Source organism: Bos indicus, chromosome 15 (assembly GCF_029378745.1).
Source record: "Bos indicus isolate NIAB-ARS_2022 breed Sahiwal x Tharparkar chromosome 15, NIAB-ARS_B.indTharparkar_mat_pri_1.0, whole genome shotgun sequence".
Lineage (NCBI taxonomy): Eukaryota > Metazoa > Chordata > Mammalia > Artiodactyla > Bovidae > Bos > Bos indicus.
This window is the reverse complement of record NC_091774.1, coordinates 733,048-741,477: the sequence shown is the minus strand read 5'-3', so window position 1 is coordinate 741,477 and position 8,430 is coordinate 733,048. Positions and strand designations below refer to the sequence as shown.

At 38.4% G+C, this 8,430-nt stretch overlaps 1 pseudogene; it reads left to right on the top strand.

Moving 5' to 3' along the window:
• The first annotated feature begins 560 nt into the window (after nucleotides 1-560).
• LOC139176131 (olfactory receptor 5M5-like) lies at nucleotides 561-2,008 on the top strand (annotated as a pseudogene).
• The last annotated feature ends 6,422 nt before the right edge of the window (nucleotides 2,009-8,430 follow it).

Here is an 8,430-nt window from a genome sequence, read left to right as displayed (position 1 = left end):
ATAATATTTGATTATTTTAGGACCCCCTGAGATAGACAAGAGTGGGGAAAGAGGATATGCATTGCAGAGTGAGGGACCAGTCTGAAAGTGATCTTGAGTTTGAAGGGGCAAGTAGACAGAATCTGGTTCTATAAAGACCCACCAATTCCATGAACTTAAGTCCACTAAGCTGTGAAAACACATGAGTTTTGATGACTGATGCTTTAGATACCGCATCATAAGTTATATTGAAAAACAAAGTGTCATAATTTCAATGAAAAGCAATGTTTAAAGAATTATAAGTAATTCTGATCATGAAAACAATTTTCAGAAAACATAAATATTTTTCAACTATGAAAAGACTTGGAGAAAAGCATTTGAATGTATGACTTTATGTAAAGAAGCTCTGTATTAATTTAGATATTCAAAGTATTAATTTCACGCTTACTAGGCTATTTATTTCACATGTATTTACATTATGAGAGGAATGGGCATCAGATGATATGATGTGAGTAATGGAAAAATGACAAACGAGTTTTATTTCATTTACTTTAGAACATGTTGGAAGCTGAGCAAACACAATGTTAAAGGAAAACTACACAGAGGTGACTGAGTTTATCCTCCTGGGACTGACAGATCGAGCTGACTTGTAGCCTGTCCTTTTTGTGGTCTTCCTAGTCATCTACCTGATCACAGTCATTGGTAATGTGGGCATGATTTTGTTAATCAGAACTGACTCAAAGCTTCAGACTACAATGAATTTCTTCCTCAGCCACCTCTCTTTTGTAGATCTGTTATGCCACCAACATCACTCCTGAGACGCTGGTTCATTTCCTATCCAAGAGAAAAATAATTTCCTTCCTTGGCTGCTTTATACAGTTCTACTTTTTCATTGCCTTGGTGATTGAAGATTATTATATGCTCACAGTGATGGCTTACAATAGCTACATGGCCATCTGCAAACCCTTGTTATATGCCAGCAAGATGTCCCGAGGTGTCTGCCTCTCTCTTTTTGCTGTTCCTTATACCAACCTAGATAGCATATTCAAAAGCAGAGACATTACTTTGCCAACAAAGGTTCGTCTAGTCAAGGCTATGGTTTTTCCTATGGTCATGTATGGATGTGAGAGTTGGACGGTGAAGAAGGCTGAGCGCCGAAGAATTGATGCTTTTGAACTGTGGTGTTGGAGAAGACTCTTGAGAGTCCCTTGGACTGCAAGGAGATCCAATCAGTCCATTCTGAAGGAGATCAGCCCTGGGATTTCTTTGGAAGGAATGATGCTAAAGCTGAAACTCCAGTACCTTGGCCACCTCATGCAAAGAGTTGACTCATTGGAAAAAACTCTGATGCTGGGAGGGATTGGGGGCAGGAGGAGAAGGGGACGACAGAGGATGAGATGGCTGGATGGCATTGCTGACTCGATGGACGTGAGTCTCAGTGAACTCCGGGAGTTGGTGCTGGACAGGGAGGCCTGGCGTGCTGCAATTCATGGGGTCACAAAGAGTCGGACACGACTGAGCGACTGATCTGATCTGATACTTACGGCTTTGCAAATGGTCTTGTGCAGACCATCCTGATGCTCCGTCTCTCCTTCTGTGGACCCAATGAAATCAACCACTTTTACTGTGTGGACCCACCTCTCCTAGTCCTGGCCTGCTCAGATACTTATGTCAAAGAGACTGCCATGTTTGTAGTTGCTGGTTCCAACCTCATGTGTTCTCTCACCATCATCTTCATCTCCTACATTTTCATCTGTAGAGCCATTCTGCATATCTGCTCTGCAGGAGGGAGGCACAAGGCCTTCTCCACCTGTAAGTCTCATGTGACGGCTGTCACTATATTTTATGGGACACTGTTCTGCATGCATCTGAGGCCCTCTTCCAAGACCTCTGTAGAACTAGGCAAAACTGTAGCTGTTTTTTACATTTTCTTGAGTCCTATGCTAAACCCTTTGATCACTGCCTTCAGAACAAAGATGTTAAAAACTCAGTAAGGAGAATGATGCAAAGGAAATTTTTTCCCAAATAGGGTGCACATTTTGATCACAGATATGTAATATATCCATATTGTCTGATCAATTAGTGAGTTATTTAAATTAAAAAATAATTTTGGCTATGAATTATTCTTTTTCTTTTGAAATTCACCTATAAAACTTGGAGGAATGTTAGCCTATTGTTAGTTGTGACTTAGTGTATTAAAAAAATACCACATATAAATTAAAACACAAGACCAAGCAGCATTGTTATTGCTGTATAAAGTTAATAAAGGAAAGTTTATTCTACCCACTTTACTCATAAGTGTACAGAGTTTTAATATACAGACCTAAAGCCTTCCAAACAAAGATGTAAAAAGAGAAATAAGCAAAGTGTTTCAGGAGAAATTGTTGATCAATTCAGATACACATTTCACCAGAGGTATATAATATATTTGTATTCTCTAACTAATCAGAGATAATTTTCAGTACATAAATCACTCTTCCTATTTTTTTTTTTCTTTTGTAATTCACTTATGAGACTTGGAGGAATGTGTCAGATCATTAGCTTGTGTTATTTTAGTGTATTTAAAATAAATGTCACATAGGAATTTAATGACAAGACCAGACTGCATTGTTATTGTTATGTAAAATTACTAAGGACAGATAATTCTATTCACAGTGCTCATAATAGTCAGTCAGTCAGTTCAGTTCAGTCGCTCAGTTGTGTCCAACTCTTTACAACCCCATGAACCACAGCATGCCAGGCCTCCCTGTCCATCACCAACGCCCGGAGTTCACTTAAACTCATGTCCATCGAGTTGGTGATGCCATCTAGCCATCTCATCCTCTGTCATCCCCTTCTCTTCCTGCCCCCAATCCCTCCCAGCATCAGGGTCTTTTCCAATGAGTCAACTCTTTGCATAGTACAAAGTTATAAAAGACAGATTTACCAAACGGTGCTAAGACAATGAAATTTTTTTGATTTGGAAGGTTTATAGTTTCTGAAATATTTTCAAAAACTTGTCAGCCATATCATGAAGAGAGGTTTTTCTCTTTGTTTGCTTGATTTTTCCTTGGTTCACATTATGTATCAGTGAATATCATTGGGTATCTTAAGTTATTACTCTAAGAAAGTTGTTTAGATGTTAGTACTGGTCCAATGGAATCCTCATTCTTAAATCATTTGGCAGAAATGCCAAATTGCCTTTAGATTTTGAAAAAAAAGATTCTTATGATTTGTTTTACCTACAAGTGTCCTTTTAAAATTGATATTTTACTTTCTTTTTTTTTAATTTTATTTTTTTTTAATTTTATTTTATTTTTAAACTTTACATAATTGTATTAGTTTTGCTAAATAGAGGGATGGTGTGGGGAGGGAGGAGGGTTCAGGATGGGGAACACATGTATGCCTGTGGTGGATTCATTTTGATATTTTACTTTCATTAATAATTTTTTATTATGATCTTTTACCAGCTCACAACCATAAACACAAAATAATATAAAGAGCACTTGTCTAAGCATAAGAAATCATTGCTAAGTATTCTCACAATGACACTTTTGTTTAGGATTTTCACATATCTCCATGTCATGGACCCCACTGCTCACCTTTGGCATCTCTTTCTGAGGCATACAAGTGGGGGAATCTTATGGTGCTGGAAAATTCTCAGAAGAGATGGCAGTTGAGCAAAACATGGTTTTATTCTGCCAAGTTAGTTGATTTCTCTGCTTTTGTCAGATCTTCAGTATCCCCACACAAGTTTTATTGTTTCACACATAAGACATGAGAGAGATGTTTGTGGGTTTTTCTCTTTTCTTTTCATAGTTCTCTAAATATGGAGTTTATATTATTAAATTATGTCAAGTAATAAGTTAGTATTATTCCTCATATCATTTATAGTTTCTATCCCATCTCTGATACTTAAAAACTAAAAGTTGTTTCTGATAATCATAGTTCTTTAGCAGTACATTTATTGTTTCCAGTTCAGTCAGTTCAGTTCAGTTCAGTTGGTCAGTTATGTCTGACTCTCTGCAACCCCATGGACTGCAGCATGCCAGGCTTTCCTGTCCATTACCAACTCTCAGAACTTGCTCAAACTTGTGTCCATCGAATCAGTGATGCCATCCAACCATCTCATCCTCTGTCGTCCCCTTCTCCTCCTGCCTTCAATCTTTCCTAGCATCAGGGTATTTTCCATTCAGTCAGTTCTTCACATCAGGTGGTCAAGGTATTGGAGTTTCAGCTTTAGCATCAGTCCTTCCAGTGAATATTCAGGACTGGTTTCTTCTACGATAGAGTGGTTGGATCTCCTTGCAGTCCAAGGGACTCTTGAGAATCTTCTCCAACACCACAGTTCAAAAGCATCAATTCTTCAGTGCTCAGCTTTCTTTATAGTCCAGCTCTCACATCCATACTACTGGAAGAACAACAGCTTTGATTAGAAGGACCTTTGTTGGCAAAGTAATATCTTTGCTTTTTAATATGCTGTCTAGATTGAGGTTCCCTGGTGGCTTAGAGAGTAAAGCATCCACCTGCAATGCAGGAGACTCTGGTTCAATCCCTGAGTTGGGAAGATCCCCTGGAGAAGGCAGTGGCAACCCACTGTAGTACTCTTGCCTGGAAAATCGCATGGACAGAGGAGCCTGGGAGACTACAGTCCATGGGGTCGCAAAGAGTCGGACATGACTGAGCAACTTTCACTTTCCTAGATTGGTCAAAGCTTTTTTATTTTACCCACTGTGAATTAAATCATATTTTCTAAGCTTCTTTTCTTTTTACTCCTTGTTTGACTATGACACATTCTATCATCTATTTTCAATAAATTGACTTAAAATTTATATTCATACTTGTCTTAGTCATTAATCAGTACATCTACTTTATTATTAAATAATAAAAGGAGCTTAAAATATTTTAATTATGAATTTATCCTGCTTCTAACTAATAAACTTTCATCTGCAGGCACAGAATTCATCACTAATAATAAATTATTTAATAATGAAGTTTACACATTGTCTATGTAGTATATGATTTCAAGTATATTTATATTAAATATTGATTCAATATCCATGTTCCTTTAACTTTAGTGACATTTATCCCTGTTTCTGTAACAATTCTCTTTGCTGCCACTCTTCGTTTATGGTTTAGTTTTCTTCTGAGAGTTATGAACCCTTAATTAGTTCTTTTAGTGAGAGTCCCTTCAATCCACTTATCTAAGAATATCACTTGTCCATTCGGAATGGAGCATTCATTTGGGTATGAATCAGTCCAGTTCAGTTCAGTCGCTCAGTTGTGTCTGACTCTTTGCGACCCCATGAATCACAGCATGCCAGGCCTCCCTGTCTATCAACTCCCGGAGTTCACTCAGACTTATGTCCATCAAGTCAGTGATGCCATCCAGCCATCTCATCCTCTGTCGTCCCCTTCTCCTCCTGCCCCCAATCCCTCCCAGCATCAGTCTTTTCCAATGAGTCAACTCTTCGCATGAGGTGGCCAAAGTACTGGAGTTCAGCTTTAGCATCATTCCTTCCAAAGAAATCCCAGGGCTGATCTCCTTCAGAATGGACTGGTTGGATCTCCTTGCAGTCCAAGGGACTCTCAAGAGTCTTCTCCAACACCACAGTTCAAAAGCATCAATTTCTCAGTGCTCAGCTTTCCTCACAGTCCAACTCTCACATCCATACATGACCACTGGAAAAACCATAGCCTTGACTAGACGAACCTTTGTTGGCAAAGTAATGTCTCTGCTCTTGAATATGCTATCTAGGTTGGTCATAACTTTCCTTCCAAGGAGTAAGCGTCTTTTAATTTCATGGCTGCAGTCGCCATCTGCAGTGATTTTGGAGCCCCCCAAAATAAAGTCTGACACTGTTTCCCCATCTATTTCCCATGAAGTGATGGGACCGGATGCCATGATCTTCGTTTTCTGAATGTTGAGCTTTAAGCCAACTTTTTCACTCTCCTCTTTCACTTTCATCAAGAGGCTTTTGAGTTCCTCTTCACTTTGTGCCATAAGGGTGGTGTCATCTGCATATCTGAGGTTATTGATATTTCTCCCAGCAATCTTGATTTCAGCTTGTGCTTCTTCCAGCCCAGCATTTCTCATGATGTACTCTGCATAGAAGTTAAATAAGCAGGGTGAAAATATATAGCCTTGACATACTCCTTTTCCTATTTGGAACCAGTCTGTTGGTATGAATATGCCAAGACAAATACTTGTTTTCAGTATTTAAAATATATTTTATTTTCTGGCTTCTTCTAGTTTAATTATAGAGAGAGATGCACTATCAGATTATCTTTCTCTGTGGGTAAAGTGTTATCGTTATTAGTTTTCTTATTTTCAGTTTCAGTGTTGTGCTAGCTGTGGAAACCTGTCTTCAGGTTGAGGTATGGAAACCACCTATGACTGAAACTGTAGACAGTTTGGTTTCTGAAGGCAGGAACTCAAACACTACCTGAACACAAACTAGCCATGTAGGACAAGGTAAGTTAGTGACACAATTTTCCTTTAAAAGCATCTCTATCTGTTTAGCTGAAACTTCAAGAGTGAGTCACTGTCTCTTTGGGTTGTTTTGAGGAATCAACTTACCTATATAAATGATGTTTGCCAATCACTTTGCCAGTTTCAGACTCCTGTTAAAGCCTGACCTGTTCAAGACATGCACATGCATCATGAAGGATATTGATAAGAGCTCTGAATTTTAGAGAGGAAGTCATTTCATTATAAAAGAAAGGGAAAACATAAAACAAGCAGTCATCAAACTTTCAATTTGATATTTTTTGTGTGCCCACATACAGCTTTTAAGGCAAACAGTGGTTTGAAATTATGGAGAATAAGACTAAGACATGATTTTCTCTCTGGTCCCAGGTGTTACAATGAATCTCGAGAGGGATGATTCCCAATGTCACATTCAGGTCCCTACTTCCCATATCCTGCTAGAAATGTGGTTACATTTCTCAGCTTGCTGCTGCTGCTGCTGCTGCTAAGTCACTTCAGTCGTGTCCGACTCTGTGCGACCCCATAGACGGCAGCCCACCAGGCTCCCCCTTCCCTGGGATTCTCCAGGCAAGAACACTGGAGTGGGTTGCCATTTCCTTCTCCAATGCATGAAAGTGAAAAGTGAAAGTGAAGTCGCTCAGTCATGTCGGACTCTAGCGACCCCATGGACTGCAGCCCACCAGGCTCCTCTGCCCATGGGATTTTCTAGGCAAAAGTACTGGAGTGGGGTGCCATTGCCTTCTCAGCTTAGAGAGGATCAATGAACTATCTTAATCAGAGGTAGAGAAAACAAGTGCACATCCAAACCAGAAGTAAACCTTTGTGTTTCTACTTTCTCTTTTTAGTCAAAAGAAACTTTAGTAAAGTCTCAATCTAATGCCTACAATTTACACTTTGTTTTATCAAGTTATGTGCAGACATTCCTTTCTGTTTTCAGTGTCAGTTTGAAATTCAACTAATTTCCTAGGCAACAAAGTTATTGAAATGTCTATTGATCTTTCTGAGCAATATTTTACAGAGCTGTCAGTGGTGCAGAAGAACCAAGAAAGGCAAACATTCTGCTCCTCACATACTAATATAAGGACATGTCCTCAGGCATATGATGGACCTGATCTAGTACAAGAGATTTTATCATTAGAGGCAGACAACCTAAGAACCACTTGTATATTGATTTTTTGATTTCTTGTTAAGATTGTGTGGGGTTGCCTTATTTTTATTGAGGATCCATGATTTTAATATACTTTTGAAGGTTTTCATGAGATATAAAGCAAAGCAAACAAATAAAACAGAGGATGTGAAAACCATCTTACAGTGAATTCATGCTAAAATTTTACCTTTACTGATTTTTTCTGAAACAAAATATTTTCTCATTGACTTGTAATTAAATATCTTAAAAAATTCATCTGTACAAGTAGGTTGCCCTCTGTCTTACAGGAATGGTATGCTTTGTGTACATACAACTAGTATGTTAACAGTGTTTTGGTCTCAGAAACCCTTATATTAGATGCAATGCTCTCCTCTCATTGTCTTGAAATGCTTGATAGTTTTTGACAAGGATATAGTATATTTGTTATTGTACTGGATCTTATCTATAATGTACAAAGTCCTACTTCCAGGTTTAACAATTTGTAGCTTTCTACCATCCTTGAGCTAATCCTTTGATATATACTTTTTCCAACAGATAGAGGCTCTTCTTGGCTATGAACTAGTAAACCCATAAGTACCTTGTTCAGAAGATACTCATCTTCACTCCAGCCTGACCAGGCAGCCAGGTCAACTGTGATTTTCTTTCTGTGTATCCAAATTCTCTCAACAGGCCTTTTTTTTTTTTTTTTTTTTTTTTTTGTCTTTCCATTTATCAGTAGCTCTATTCTACTTCAGTTGTTGTATGTCTGGATCTCACATAAGTCATTGAGCTTATGAGTCAAGACTACTTTGAGTTCCACAGGCAAACATCAAGTGATACATAATAAATGAATCCT